The 14,469-nt window shown below is 37.6% G+C and overlaps 1 long non-coding RNA gene across 1 annotated transcript; it reads left to right on the top strand.

Moving 5' to 3' along the window:
* Positions 1 to 12,102: 12,102 nt before the first annotated feature.
* LOC124390505 lies at positions 12,103 to 12,713 on the top strand. The gene is made up of 2 exons (XR_006926751.1): positions 12,103 to 12,204; positions 12,630 to 12,713. It is a non-coding gene; the product is annotated as an uncharacterized LOC124390505 (long non-coding RNA).
* The last annotated feature ends 1,756 nt before the right edge of the window (positions 12,714 to 14,469 follow it).

The raw sequence follows: 14,469 nt of genomic DNA, 5'->3' as shown, positions 1-14,469 counted from the left end.
AACCATATCCTCATCAGCTACAAAATCCATGGGCATCTCTTTCCCTGCGGATTTTTAAAGATTTGGTGCGTCTGTCTATTTGCTGTATGAACATAAAAGTAATATGTTTTATTGTTTTGTAAGGCTCTGTAAAGGGTGGACATCTTTATTGGGTTTATATTATTATTATTATTATTATTATTATTATTATTTATTTTTAAGGTCTCTAAGGTCTCCAAATGGACCAAAGTGCATCTAAAGTAATAAAGGCCTGTGCTAACCATTGCATTTTTTGTGCCTTATTACTGCAAGAGAAGGAAAAAAGAGAAGCTGGTGATAAAGTGACTGTATATAACTGCTATAATCTGTATATTTGTCATGAATTTTCCATTACTATAAAAATGACCTTCAATGGATCTTTTTTTTTTACCTACAGACTGCCTGATCAGCAATGTAAGTAATAAATAAATAAATAACCTGCCAAAAAATGACTTCCCATCACTGTTAATAGAATCTTTACCTACCTGCAGCTCAATAAATCAGTCGGGCAACCCACCAGCCACAAGGTAATAGAGCAGCATGAACAGGACTATCAGCAGAGCTCTGCAGCAGTGCAGACAACATCAATAACAAACACACCGTATCCTGTTGCCATTGTAATAGGATGGGTACCACAGGGAGTTAGCATGGGAGGGCAATAATGATATGGCAGAAGAGCATAAGTCTCTTTTCGCAGCATGGATGTTCTTTCCCTAACTGCTTACTTAGTCACTAAAAAGTCCTCAGAAACTCCACTGTACTCCCAACATTAACAAAGAATAATAAAACAAACAATCCACTTTTTGTCCAAAATTGAGGGATGAATATTTAATCCTAGTCTCAGTTTTCCCATTTCCATGGAATAAAATCATATTGTAGCATTCAAGTGCTGTGTTGGAAGAATTTTCCTACCATGATTCTACACTTTATCTTCAATACATCAGGCTTATTAAAGCAATTTTATGGATAACTCACAGAATTCTGTAAAAGCACTCAAAAACACTCGAAAGGAAAAGAAAAACCTCCAGGATGTTCAATGACCTAACCCTTAATCAGCATGCTGTTGATAATACCTGCATAAAGAAGAACTTAGCATGCTAGGTGAGTATTTACAAATAAATATATAGCACATAAGACTTGATTATCCTGGAAAGAACTTTCTTAATATTCACTATCTGGACAATAATTTGTGGACATCTGACCATACGATTCCTATGTGCTTTTTTTTAAACATATGAAATTTATTTTTTTAGAATGTGTTTGTGGAAATTTGCTCATTCAGCCACAAGAGAGTTAGTAAAGTTAGGAACTGATGTAGGCTGAAGGAGTTGTTAGTCCCCATTTGGTTTCACTAAGACTTACAGAAGTGCTTTAAAATTCTCTATCCACATTCAGCCACATGGATTTTATTAAGCCAGGTACAGAGGGTGTAGTCAGTGTTTCATAGTAACAATTTGGGGAAGGAGCACATATGGCTGGAAAAGTTATGTGTCACACTTTTGTAACACTTTTGTTCATATAATGATATGAAATACTGATGGTTGGTCATGACAACACTTATACCAATAATAATAATCCAAACACACTGGGATCATTACAATGTAAGTTAAAAAAGTCAAGATTTTTTATAATCAACAGCAATTAAGGAAGATGGAGAGCCATTATAGGGATCAGAACCAGAACGACGGGCTTGTTGCCCAAATTATGGCAGGAGTTGAAACCAAATTGGAGCAGCAGCTTGTGTGCCCCAGGCTAGAAATGGCATTATGAAGGTGAAAGAGGTAAGAAAAGGACAAACAAAACTCTTAGTAGAGGGACACGTGTTCTTAGAGGATGAGGTGGATTATAAATTGTCAAGAGATTGCTTATATAATGAAGAGTTCTAAGCCATTTGTGTATGAAAATGAACATTTTGCAATCATAAGAACAAAGGTGCTCAGGATACGGCCTTGTGTAGTTTTTATTGTGTATTTTTGTTTTAGTTAAATTATCATGATAATTTTACAAAGGGAGGTCAAAGAATGAAGAAGGCAGATGTGAAAACAGAATAAGATGTTTTAATTAAAAATGACAATGGAAAAACAAATACTGGGCATAACAGAATGTAAGACAAAACAAATGGGCCAGGCTAATGTCAGGCTAGGATTCTTGAACATAAAAAAAAGATACAGCAAAGAAATGTGGTCATCAACATATGCATAGACTTAACCCTCTCAGGCTCAAATTAAGTTTTAGTAACAGGAAAAATTATCATATGGGGTAGTACAATAGAATCCTGACTTTTTTTTTAGAGAGACCTTCACATGCAAGGCGTTCTGGGATGTTGCAGATTTGCAACATTGGCCCAGTGTGGTAATTAGACACTGACGACTGAATATGATATGAACAATAACTTTTTATATACAACTTTTCAAACAATGTAACAAAGTGCTTTTCAGTGGCAGAACAACAACAAAAACAATATGGGATCCAAATCCAATATCTCAAATCCTCATTGAGTAGGGCATGTTTCCAAGTCACTTTGTCATGTGGTACTCCAAGAAACAGTTTTTGTCTTTTGTAAAGCACAGAAGTACTTTGCACTTCAGGCAGGCCATTTGCGTGTAGCCATTCTTGCAAAGTCTGCATCGTCCACGTTTCTCAGCATGGATGGGGAAATGATCGCATCGGTCTAATCTGACATCAACTGATGGTGCAGAGATCCTCTGAAGTGGAGGTGGAGGTGGGGCAGCTTGATGGGACGTTGGATCATCTTCCAGTGACGGTCGTCCTCTTTTCCTACTGTTCAAGTCAGCCTGTTTGCCAACCTTGATGAGGGCATCTGCAACTTGAACACGGAAGTCAAGAAGTGGCATATACTTCTTCTCCTGCTTCTGGGTGAGATGACGGCGATAGAGGAGCCAACCATTGACAATGTGGGGTCTGTCCACTTCCACATATTCCTTCTTCTCTTTCGACCACCTTCTGCATCTCTCAACAGGTTCAGGGCCAATGAAGGATGATGCCAGCAACACTGCCTTGTTATCATACCACTTCACGATGGACATCCCACTTGTCTTTTCGTATTTCACTTCATACGCACCACGCCCGGCCTTTGAGAGTTCCTTGTCACTCTTGAGGGTACATCCACGGAGACGGTTACGATTGATGGTAGCAACTGTTAGAATTCCCATTTTCTTCAGTTCCACAATGAGTTCAGGGGAAGTGAACCAGTTGTCGAAGAAGCACTTGTAGTTTAGTCCTTTTGGAACTTCTGATACAAAACGAAGCACAACTTCACCGGCAACACCAAGTCCACGCTCATTGGTCACGGTCCCTTTTCCAGTGTATACTTCAAAGTCATAGACTAGTCCAGTGACACCTGCACGAGTAAAGACCTTGATTCCCCATTTATGCGGCTTGTTCTTGATATACTGTTTCATTCCAATCTTTCCTTTGAAGGATCATCTTCTCATCAATGGAGTGGTTTTCTTCTGGTTCAACCTTCAAACAGTTGGCACGGACTTTCTCAAGAACTGACGCACCTTGAATAATGGATCGATCCAGGCTCACCCTTTTGCTTCACATTGGTATTGTCGTTCATGTGGATGTATGTACGCAGGTTATCAAATCGCTTACGTCCCATGACTGTCGCAATTGGGTCGTAGCCGGTTGCCGTCTGCCAGTACATGCGGTATGATGGCATACGTACTACGGTCATCAAGATGTGTAAACCAATGAATTGCTCTATTTCAGAAGGGGTTGTTTTCAGTTCTGGGCCATTCTTCATAACTGCATACAAGTTAGATTGGTTAGAAATATGTTCAAACACAGATTTGTCCATGAACTGATCAAAATACCACTTTGGACTTGGTATTTCGTCTGGGGGAGGTGAGAATGCAGGTCCTCGGAATGAAGAGTCTATGTCAGCTGCTGGGGGTTTCCTCTGCCTCCAAGAAAACTCTTTGTAACCCTAGTATAAACTGTTGCTCAAAATATAGGCAAACTAGTAGATAAAGCATGTGATATCCAGTGGTACCTATCTGGCCACACGTTGCAAATCTGCTACGTTGAAATAGAGCTGCACCAGGGGAAAAATCCAGAAGAGATAAAATCTACTAATTGGCATTTACTGTGTCTATATACACTTATGATTCTTCTGATGCAGTTTTAGTTTCAAATTAATGGAGGTTGATAGTGATACTTACACGAAATTGATGCCAAGAAAATCAGTTTCAGGGAACCCATGGAAACAGACATGTTGGAAGGGAGACTACACTGCCACCTGGTGAGCAAGTGGGAAACTGTTTGTTGCTAATGGACAACCAAGTCCTGCAGTGGTACTTCTGAGTAAAAGGATGGAGGGTTGGTGTTGAAAAGCCCATAGACACGCCCTCGCAGTTGTTCCTGATTAAGAAGCTGTTGGAGGTAGTGACTCCTGCCGTTGACAAGCTGAATGTCACTTGGCCGGCCAAGCAGCTGAACCGCGTCCGTCCAGTAAAATTGAAGAGAGCTTGTTGCTGCCTCTACACTGGGGTCTGCCCCTTTTCCCGGTACTGCACACTGAGGTGTTCAGGTCGTGGGCTAATAATTACTCGGCCTGCCCCTTCAACCCCAATGTTTTCTCTGTAAACGAACGTAGTAGGGCTGAATTTGTGCGACTACGGGTTATCTCACCCCAGATGTGGTGATTCCACTTGGCCTCCTGTACATGAGACTTCTCCAGTGGTGGCTCAGAGGGTACATGAAAGGTCAACCCACTGAACACCATCAAGGTCTTGAGGTGAGCCCTACGGGCCTTGAACTTATTGAGTGAACCTGTGTTCTTGTCTCAGGGCCCCGTGATGGGAGCTCCCTGTTGTTGTATAATGATAACGACAGACACTTCTCTCATGGGGTGGGGCACCGTCATTTGCTAGGTCTGTATGGACAACACATCGGTGGTCTCCTATATCAACTATCGGGGGTAGCGTCTGCAATCTCACCACCTATACAGGTTGGCCCGTCATATCCTGCTGTGGGCCCAGGGAAGACTGCTCTCTTTGAGGGCAGTTTCGACCCCGGGTTACCTAAACCAGGGGGCAGATGCCCTTTCGAGGAAAGGAATAGGGGAATAGAGGCTCCATCCAGAGGTGGTGGAGCAAATATGGAGAAAGTTTTACAAAGCACAAGTGGATCTGTTCGTGACTCAAGAGACTGTCTTCTTCCACCCGGAAAGGTTACGTGTCTGCTATTGCGGCTTATTATGCTTCGCTTGCTAAACAGTTGCTGGGCAAGAACCCTTTTGGTGACATGTTCCTGCACGGGACTTTACCATTGTTTTGGAGGCTCTGTCTAAGCAGCAAGATTACATGCCCATTAAAGTCTGCCCCAATAACTAATCTTTTTTACTAGGTACTATACATTCTCCACTCATTCCTGTAATTCATCTAAACAGAATTTTTCTTTTCCTCCATCTCACAGCCCACTTGTGGAGCATAAGCACTAATGACATTTATCATCACCCCTTCAACTTCCAGCTTCACATTCATCATCAGAAACTCTCTTTACCTCCACTACACTCTACCTGTAAGCTTCCTTCAGGATCACCCCTACACCATTTTTCTTTTTATCCACGCCATGGCAGAACAGTATAAACCCCCCTCCAATGTTTCTGGCCTTACTCCCTTTCCTTTTGGTCTCCTGAACACACAACATATCTACCTTTCTTTGCTCTATTATATCAGCAAACTCTCTCCTTTACCATTCATAGTACCAACATTTAAAGTACCAACCAAAACCTCCACTCTCCTCCACTTCTTTTCCTGCTGCTTCTGTAGACATCTTTATGAAGAAAGGGAAACATGGAACTTAAATAATGTGAATAATGAAGTAAAACCAAAGATGACAACAAAGGAAGGAAAGGGAAAAAATATGGGCCAAAGAACAAAAGAAGAAATTATAAAAGTGTGCTCTGAAGCCTGGTTCGGAATAGACCATGGTGGCTATAACAAGGTGTGCTCTCTGGTGGTCTGGAAAACTGTCATTAGTGGCTATGCCAAAATTTGAAGGACAGACATAATTTTTTTTAAATTACATCTGCCATGTCTTTACTGAGAGTGATGAGTAACTCATCAGTTAGTTTTATTTGCTCTGTGGAATTTTAATTGATTTTTGATGTCACCCTCATATGCACCCTAATGTCATGTCACATGAATTCTGCACCTGAATCATGTCTTCTAATTAAACCATGTATACAAGTCTCCCTTTCCTCCATACTCTTTGTCTAATGTTAGTCTTTCCATGGTTTTTGTTCTTGTCCACATGAAGGCATTCTTTGTTTAAAACTCTCAACAGAGTTGTAGGCTGATATAAAGCACCGACTTGTTCCAGTTACTTTTTTCTTCTCTACTCTGGTTTTGTTTGCATTCTTTTTGTTTGTACACTTGCACCTGCTTAAAAAATACAATCTGCACTTGCATCCACCTCCACTTGTATTATGTGATGCATGACAGCAACTTGTCCTTCTAACACCATACTCGTGCATACCTAAATTATTTCCTTTGTAGGGTTTTTATCCACTGGCACTGATGCATTTCAAGAAGAAATTGGATCTAGGGTTGGCATTTCTCACCATCAATGAACTGAATAAAGACATATTATATGCATGCCTATTTATAGCTCATGTTAAATGCAATGTGATTTTAAATATGATTGCGGAAAGTGAAAAAAAATGATAGAGTTCATATTTTCCTAATGTAATTAGTAGTATATATAGTCATAATAGTTTTTTTTATACTTTATATAATGATTTGGAAACGTTTCATTCTATGTATATAAATTGTGTATGTGATCATGCATAAGCAGAGCAATTTATAACGTATTGAATTTGCTGGCACATATTGGTAGTTCTTGAGAACACCATCAGAAGTTGTTTGCTTATATATATATGAGACACAAAGTCTGCTGTAAAATGTGCCTCAATTGTTGATACAACCTATTTATACCGCTTATCCCGCAAACACCTCAAAAGATAAATTGCTCTAAGGTGTTTTTATTAGCCCTGACACTGCTTGTCTATCATGTCTGCCAACAGCTTATGTAAATGTTCTCCAACACTGAATCAATCTGATGCCTAATTAATTCTAATTCATGCCATATGCAAAACATGTTGTTAATGGATTACCATTAATAACATTCTAGACAAAAAAAATATTGCATTACATTATAATCTGGGCTAATTAAAGATTTCAGGACTGTTGACAATCATCCAGCTAATTTTTCTTTTTTTCGAGGTTAAGTACTTATTTATTGATTATGGCGCTCGTTGTGAGACAAGGAGTTCCAGCTCAGATGCAATCATGTCTGCGTTAATGAGGCCATGCATACAAATAGACTCGTCTGGCAAACTGTTGACCAGTATTGATCACATTTCTACCCTTCAGTCTAATCTGTGTCAGAATCTCTTTTTTGGTTCCAATCACGCTACGTTTAGACATTTCTGGCTGTGATTGGCAGTCAGACCCAAGAGAAATGAACTCTTTAACGACACAAAAAAAAAAGGAATGACACTTGACAAGCTCCATTTCCAGCGCAGTTATTGTATATTTTTCCTGTAATGACAAGATTTTGCCATTTCATTAGCACAGACCATTTCAAACAAAGAGGGGTAGATTATACAAGACAATGGAGCTGGGGAAAACATAAATTGTTTAGGGCCCTGTTTTCCAAAAGCATGATGCAGGCATAGAGGGAATGGACTATAAGATGCATGCGCTACTATTTCCTAATCTGCAGGATGCTCTGTGAAAAAGCGCTGTCCAGATGCAATAAAAAATTAAATCAAATACACCATGGGTATCATTTTAAATCTCTCATGACAACTGCAAGGATTCTAGAGAGACAGATAAACAGATAAAGATGTGACAATGTATTCATACATTGCTATTTATATATATTTTTTTACTATGTTGAAAAACATTTCCAGACATTATTAAATATATCAGTTATATATTAGGTCATACTAACTTGATATATTTTTTTTACTATTATGAGATTCTATAAGTTAGTTCAGTATGCAATTGCATGCATCGTATCATCATCTCATAATAAGATTCTGACAAAATTGATTTCAAATAATGTATTTTATTATTAGATCATAATATTAGATCACCTAGTTAATGTCTTTTTGAGATTGTCATGTTTACCTTTTTTAATAGTTATATACAGTATAATTAATCTCACAGACTGGTTCAAGGTGAAGGTTGAACTGCATCAAGGATCGGCTCTGAGCCCTTTCCTGTTTGCAGTGGTGATGGACAGGTTGTCGGACAAGGTCAGACAGGAGTCTCCATAGACTATGTTGTTTGCGGATGATATTGTTATTTGTGGTGAGAGTAGGGAGCAGGTTGAGAAGAGCCCGAGAGGTGGAGGTACATGCTGGAGAGAAGGGGAATGAAAGTCAGTTGGAGTAAGACAGAGTACATGTGTGTGAATGAGAGGGAGGGCAGTGGAGTGGGGCGGTTGCAGGGAGAAGAGGTGGTGAAGGTGGAGGAGTTCAGGTACCTGAGATCAACAGTGCAAAGTAATGGAGAGTGTGATAGAGAAATGAAGAAAAGAGTGCAGGCAGGGTGGAGTGGGTGGAGAAGAGTGGCAGGTGTGATTTGTCATAGAAGGGTATCTACAAGAGTGGAGGGAAAGTGTATAGGACTGTGGTGAGACTTGCGATGTTGTATGGGTTAGAGACAGTGGCATTGACTAAAAGACAGGAGGTGGAGCTGGAGGTAGCAGAGCTGAAGATGTTGAGGTTTTCGTTGGGAGTGACGAGGATAGACAGGATTAGAAATGAGTTTATTAGAGGGACAGCGCATGTAGGTCGTTTTGGAGACAAGGTGAGGGAGGCAAGATTGAGATGGTTTGGACATGTGCAGAGCAGGGACATTGGGTATATCAGTAGGAGAATGCTGAGGATGGAGTCACCATGATGGAGAAAAAGAGAAAGGCCAATGAGGAGTTTTCTGGATGTGGTGAGGGAAGACATGCAGGTAGTTGGTGTAAAAGAGGCAGATGTAGAGGACAGGGGGTATGGAGATGGATGATCCGCTGTGGCGACCCCTTGTGAGATTATATACACAATAGTATACACATATATATATATATATATATATATATATATATATATATATATATATATATATATATACAATTTATTTTAATGTATTTTTTAATATACGGTTAATATTATATATATATATACACAATAGTATACACATATATATATATACGTTTACTGCCACTAATTTTATTAACACGCAATTAATGCAGTGTGTATTTCTGTTTGACCATTTGCATTATAAATATGAATAAATAAATACGAAAGAGACACACATCTATTCACAATGTCCATTTATTACTCATATATTTAAAATAATAAACTCCACCAAAAAACATTTTTTAATTACGAAACATTTGTTTTACTTATGTGCCAAGTCTGAAATCAAGTACCAAAATTCACCATGATGCACACATCCAGCAAACCGTCCGTGTGGAAACGTAGCAAAAACCACCACAATTCCTTGAAAACAATACCAAGAATATTTTGTGTTCATGCTCTATGTTGAGTTTGGTTTCACTAACAACATATTAACAAACATTTGCATAAGGCATCCATATTGTTCATGCGCATGTTGATTATTAAAAAATTGAAAAGTATTAATTTAAGGTATATTTAAAATGAATAAAAATGTGCGATTAAATTGTGTTTAATCACAAGTTAACTTATGACAATCATGCAATTAATCGCGATTAAATATTTTAATCCCCAATATTTTAATCCCTTATATACCTTATATTTATATATATATATATATATATATATATATATATATATATATATATATATATATATATATATATATATATATGTATATATATATATATATATATATATATATATATATATATATATATATATATATATACATATATATATATGTATATATATATATATATATATATATATATATATATATATATATATATATATATATATATATACATACATATACATATATATATATATATATATATATATATATATATACAATAAATCTAAGTAATATTATCAAAAATGTTTTTTTTTTTAAACAAGCAACAGTGACAGTAATCTTCCAATACTGTGCACAAACACCTTGGGTTCTTATATCTTGCTGTAGAATTATATCAGTATTTTGCCACACCCTTAACCCAAACAGACAATCTGTCTTTTTTTAAGGTATTTTTAAAATAAATAAAAATGTGCGATTAAATTGTGTTTAATCACAAGTTAACTTATGACAATCATGCAATTAATCGCGATTAAATATTTTAATCCCCAATATTTAATCCCTTATATACCTTATATATGTATAAACAGTGCCCTCCACAATTATTGGCACCCCTGTTTAAGATGTGGTCGTGGACTTCAAAAAATTCTCCTTTTTTTAAAACAACATAGAACCCAAATGCAAAAAGAGAAAATCCAACCTTTCATTTAAGTACATAACTTTGGTGGTAAAAAAAATCATACATTTAGAAAAAAAAAAAAACTTGAAATCATGTGTCCCACAATTATTGGCACCCCTAACAATTCCTCTGAAAAATTTAATTGTTTTTTTTTTTTTATATATTTTTCTGTAGTTGCTAATGTTGGTGAGGGTATCTAGGGACTTTTAATTAGTAATTCATGATTTCCTGTTTCTGGGGTATAAATATGACGTGACACAGAGGCCTAATTCTCTTACCCATTTGTCAACATGGCAAAGACAAGAGAACACACTATTCAAGTAAGGCAGATGTGTGTCGACCTTCATAAGTCAGGCAATGGCTACAAGAAAATAGCCACGCGCCTTAACTTGCCGGTATCTACAGTCAGAGGAATCATTAAGAAGTTTAAAACAACTGGAACAGTGACAAACAAGGCTGGAAGAGGTCCCAAGTTTATCTTGCCACAACGCACAGTGAGGAGGATGGTAAAGAAGTAAAAAAATTTCCCAAGCTCACCGTCACAGAATTGCATCAAAGAGTGGCATCTTGGGGTCACAGAGTCTCCAAAACAACCATCAGACGCCTCTACATGCCAACAAGCTGTTTGGGAGGCATGCAAGGAAAAAGCCTTTTCTCACTAACACTCACAAACGTAAACGCCTGGAGTTTGCTAAGCGGTACTGGGACTTCAACTGGGATCGTGTGCTTTGGTCAGATGAGACTAAGATTGAGCTTTTGGCAACAAACACTCTAAGTGGGTCTGGCGAAACAAAAGATGAGTATGCCGAAAAGCACCTCATGCCCACCGTGAAGTATGGTGGAGGATCTGTGATGCTGTGGGCCTGTTTCTCTTCCAAAGGCCCTGGGAACCTTGTTAGGGTGCATGGCATTATGAACGCTTTGAAGTACCAGGATATTTTAAATAAAAACCTGATGGCCTCTGCCAGAAAGCTGAAGATGGGTCGTCATTGGGTCTTTCAGCAGGATAATGATCCAAAACATGTGGCAAAATCTACACAAAAGTGGTTCAGCAGTCACAAACTCAAGGTCCTCCCATGGCCATCTCAGTCCCCAGACCTCAACCCAATCGAAAACCTGTGGGGCGAGCTAAAGAGAAGAGTGCATAAGAGGACCCAGGACACTGGATGATCTAGAAAGATTGTGCAAAGAAGAATGGTCAAAATCCTCTCTGTGTTCTCCAATCTTGTGAAATGTTATAGGAGGAGATTAAGTGCTGTCTTGTTGGCAAAAGGAGGTTGTACAAAGTATTAACATCAGGGTGCCAATAATTGTGGCACACATGATTTCAAGTTTTTTTTTTTTCTAAATGTGTGATTTTTTACCACCAAAGTAATGTACTTAAATAAAAGGTTGGATTTTCTCTTTTTGCATTTGGGTTCTATGTTGTTTTAAAAAAGGAGAATTTTTGAAGTCCACGACCACATCTTAAACAGGGGTGCCAATAATTGTGGAGGGCACTGTATATATATATATATATATATATATATATATATATATATATATATATATATATATATATATATATATATATATATATATATATATATATATATATGTGTAGGGATAGTGTAATTTGCTCTCCCTGCCTTTGGAGGGAGCTGTGTGTTCTTTGTTATTAGTGGATTAAACCTTTATTCGCAAGGGTGGAGCTGTTTCCCCCAGTTCTATTTCCTTTGTGAAAAGGTTAGAAGGATTTTCACTGTTCTCAATAATATATGTTAAATTTATCCAATTAGGTTAGCCATCCATGTTATTCAAAGAAATATATTGTTTTACAAAGGGTTTAATAAAATGTTTGTGAAATTATATTGGATGGATTGTTTTATATATTTTATTTCTTGCATGTTTTCTGTGTTCCATGTGGTGCAGCATATTTTATGTAATGTCGTGATGTGTTATTCTTTTTATTTTGGCTACAGCCAACATTTGTCTGTTACATGCAGTAGTTTAATTTTGGTTTTTAGTGAATTTGTGAACCATGACTTACTATTTAGCTGTAGCCACATCCATATTTAGTGTAAATCAAATGTGTTATAAATGTGTGTATGTATGTATATGTATCTATGTTGGATATTGTAATGAGCCAGTTCTATTTCCTTTGTGAAAAGGCGGTGTCAGTGTTGGTTCTGCTGTGAAAGTGACTGAGTTGGATAAAGAAGCCTAATTAAAGAAAGCTGCTCTGTTTGACTCAACAATCGTGGTGTCCTCCTCGTTCATCCTTCATTCAAACACAACGCAGAGACAATTGGGGGAGCACACCGAAGAGGGTTATTTATATATATATATATATATATATATATATATATATATATATATATATATATATATATATATATATATATATACAATAAATCTAAGTAATATTATCAAAAATGTTTTTTTTTAAACAAGCAACAGTGACAGTAATCTTCCAATACTGTGCACAAACACCTTGGGTTCTTATATCTTGCTGTAGAATTATATCGGTATTTCGCCACACCCTTAACCCAAACAGACAATCTGTCTTCCTTACTTTATAAAACAATCACTCAGAGTCCCTTACTCACCAGAAGACCTGACAGGATATGTATTATTATTGATTTCCTGCCCACCATGGATCAGTAATGTGATGATTGGAAAGGATGAAGAGTGAGAAAACTACATTTCTGACTGAACCAACAAAAGAGAATGAGAAAGAGGCAAGGCTCTTTTTTTCCCCTTGAAGCTCACATCACCATTCAAAAACAACTGTACAAATTATTGAATCACTTTGAAGTGTGCTGCACAGTGTTATAGATGTACTGTGTTTTATTTATTTATTTATTTATTTTTATACCTGTGGCCAGTATCTTTAAGTTGAATAACTCTGAAAATACAAATTCCTAGTAGGAAAATAACAATTAAATAATTTGTATTATAGGACATTGCCACAAAATGCATTTTAAGTTTAAATTTACCCTTTATTCATTTATCCATAACGAGAGAGACAGTAATAAAGGCAGCATGAAAAAACTCCTTGAAATGACCTTGAGAAACCTTTAGAAAAAACAGACTCAAAATAGGACTCATCCTCATCTAGGTAGGACCAGATAGTTGTAATTGTGTAACTAGGAAATTTATTACGGTGTAAATGGGAAATACAGTCCATCGTAGTAAAACTAAGCATATTAATTTTAGTCCAAAGCTCTTTGCAGACTAAGGAGCGAAGTTGGCAATAAATTTGTGAAATGTCAGGAGGTGCGACTCGAAGGCGGACCCAAATGCAGGATGCAACAGGGGGATGGTAAAAATTGTATTTTGATGAATGAAACAGTAAGGTAAGAAAAAAAAACAAAGAAAAAAAAGTTTTAAATCTTTAGAGCACAAACCGAGCCTGAAATGTCGCATGACCTTGATTGTGTGAAGTGGCTTGCCTTTCTGAGAGAATCCTTGTGTCTTGAGCCACCACTGAATGAGTCTCACGTGCAGGAGGACAAGTGGAATCACATTGGACACTGCTGCCATCAGCCCCAGCAATCTCTGGAACTGCTTTGCAGTGAGTGATTGGTGAGGGTCAAATCCCACACTACACCTAAGCAACTCCTTCATATAAATTAGAACGACATCTCGATGCCAGACTGCCAACTGCTCCAATTGAGCTAATATCAACCAATCATCAATATAATTTAGAATGCGGATGACCTGAAGTTTCAGAGGGACTAAAGCCACATCCACACACTTTTTGAAGGTGTGGGGTGAGAAGCCAGACCAAACAGATGGACCCAATATTGGAAAGTTTCGGCCCTGAAAGCGAACCTCAGGTATTTCCTGTGCATGCTTCAGATCTATCGTGACAAACCAGTCCTCTGACCTAATTTGAGACATGACCTGATTCAGGGTCAGCATCCTGAGTCTCAAGAGTAAGCGGTTCAGCTGACGTAGATCCAAAATAGGACGCAACCCTCCGTCCTTCTTGAGAACAATGAACTA

Source organism: Silurus meridionalis, chromosome 8 (genome assembly GCF_014805685.1).
Source record: "Silurus meridionalis isolate SWU-2019-XX chromosome 8, ASM1480568v1, whole genome shotgun sequence".
NCBI lineage: Eukaryota > Metazoa > Chordata > Actinopteri > Siluriformes > Siluridae > Silurus > Silurus meridionalis.
This window is presented reverse-complemented; position numbering and strand designations above follow the sequence as displayed.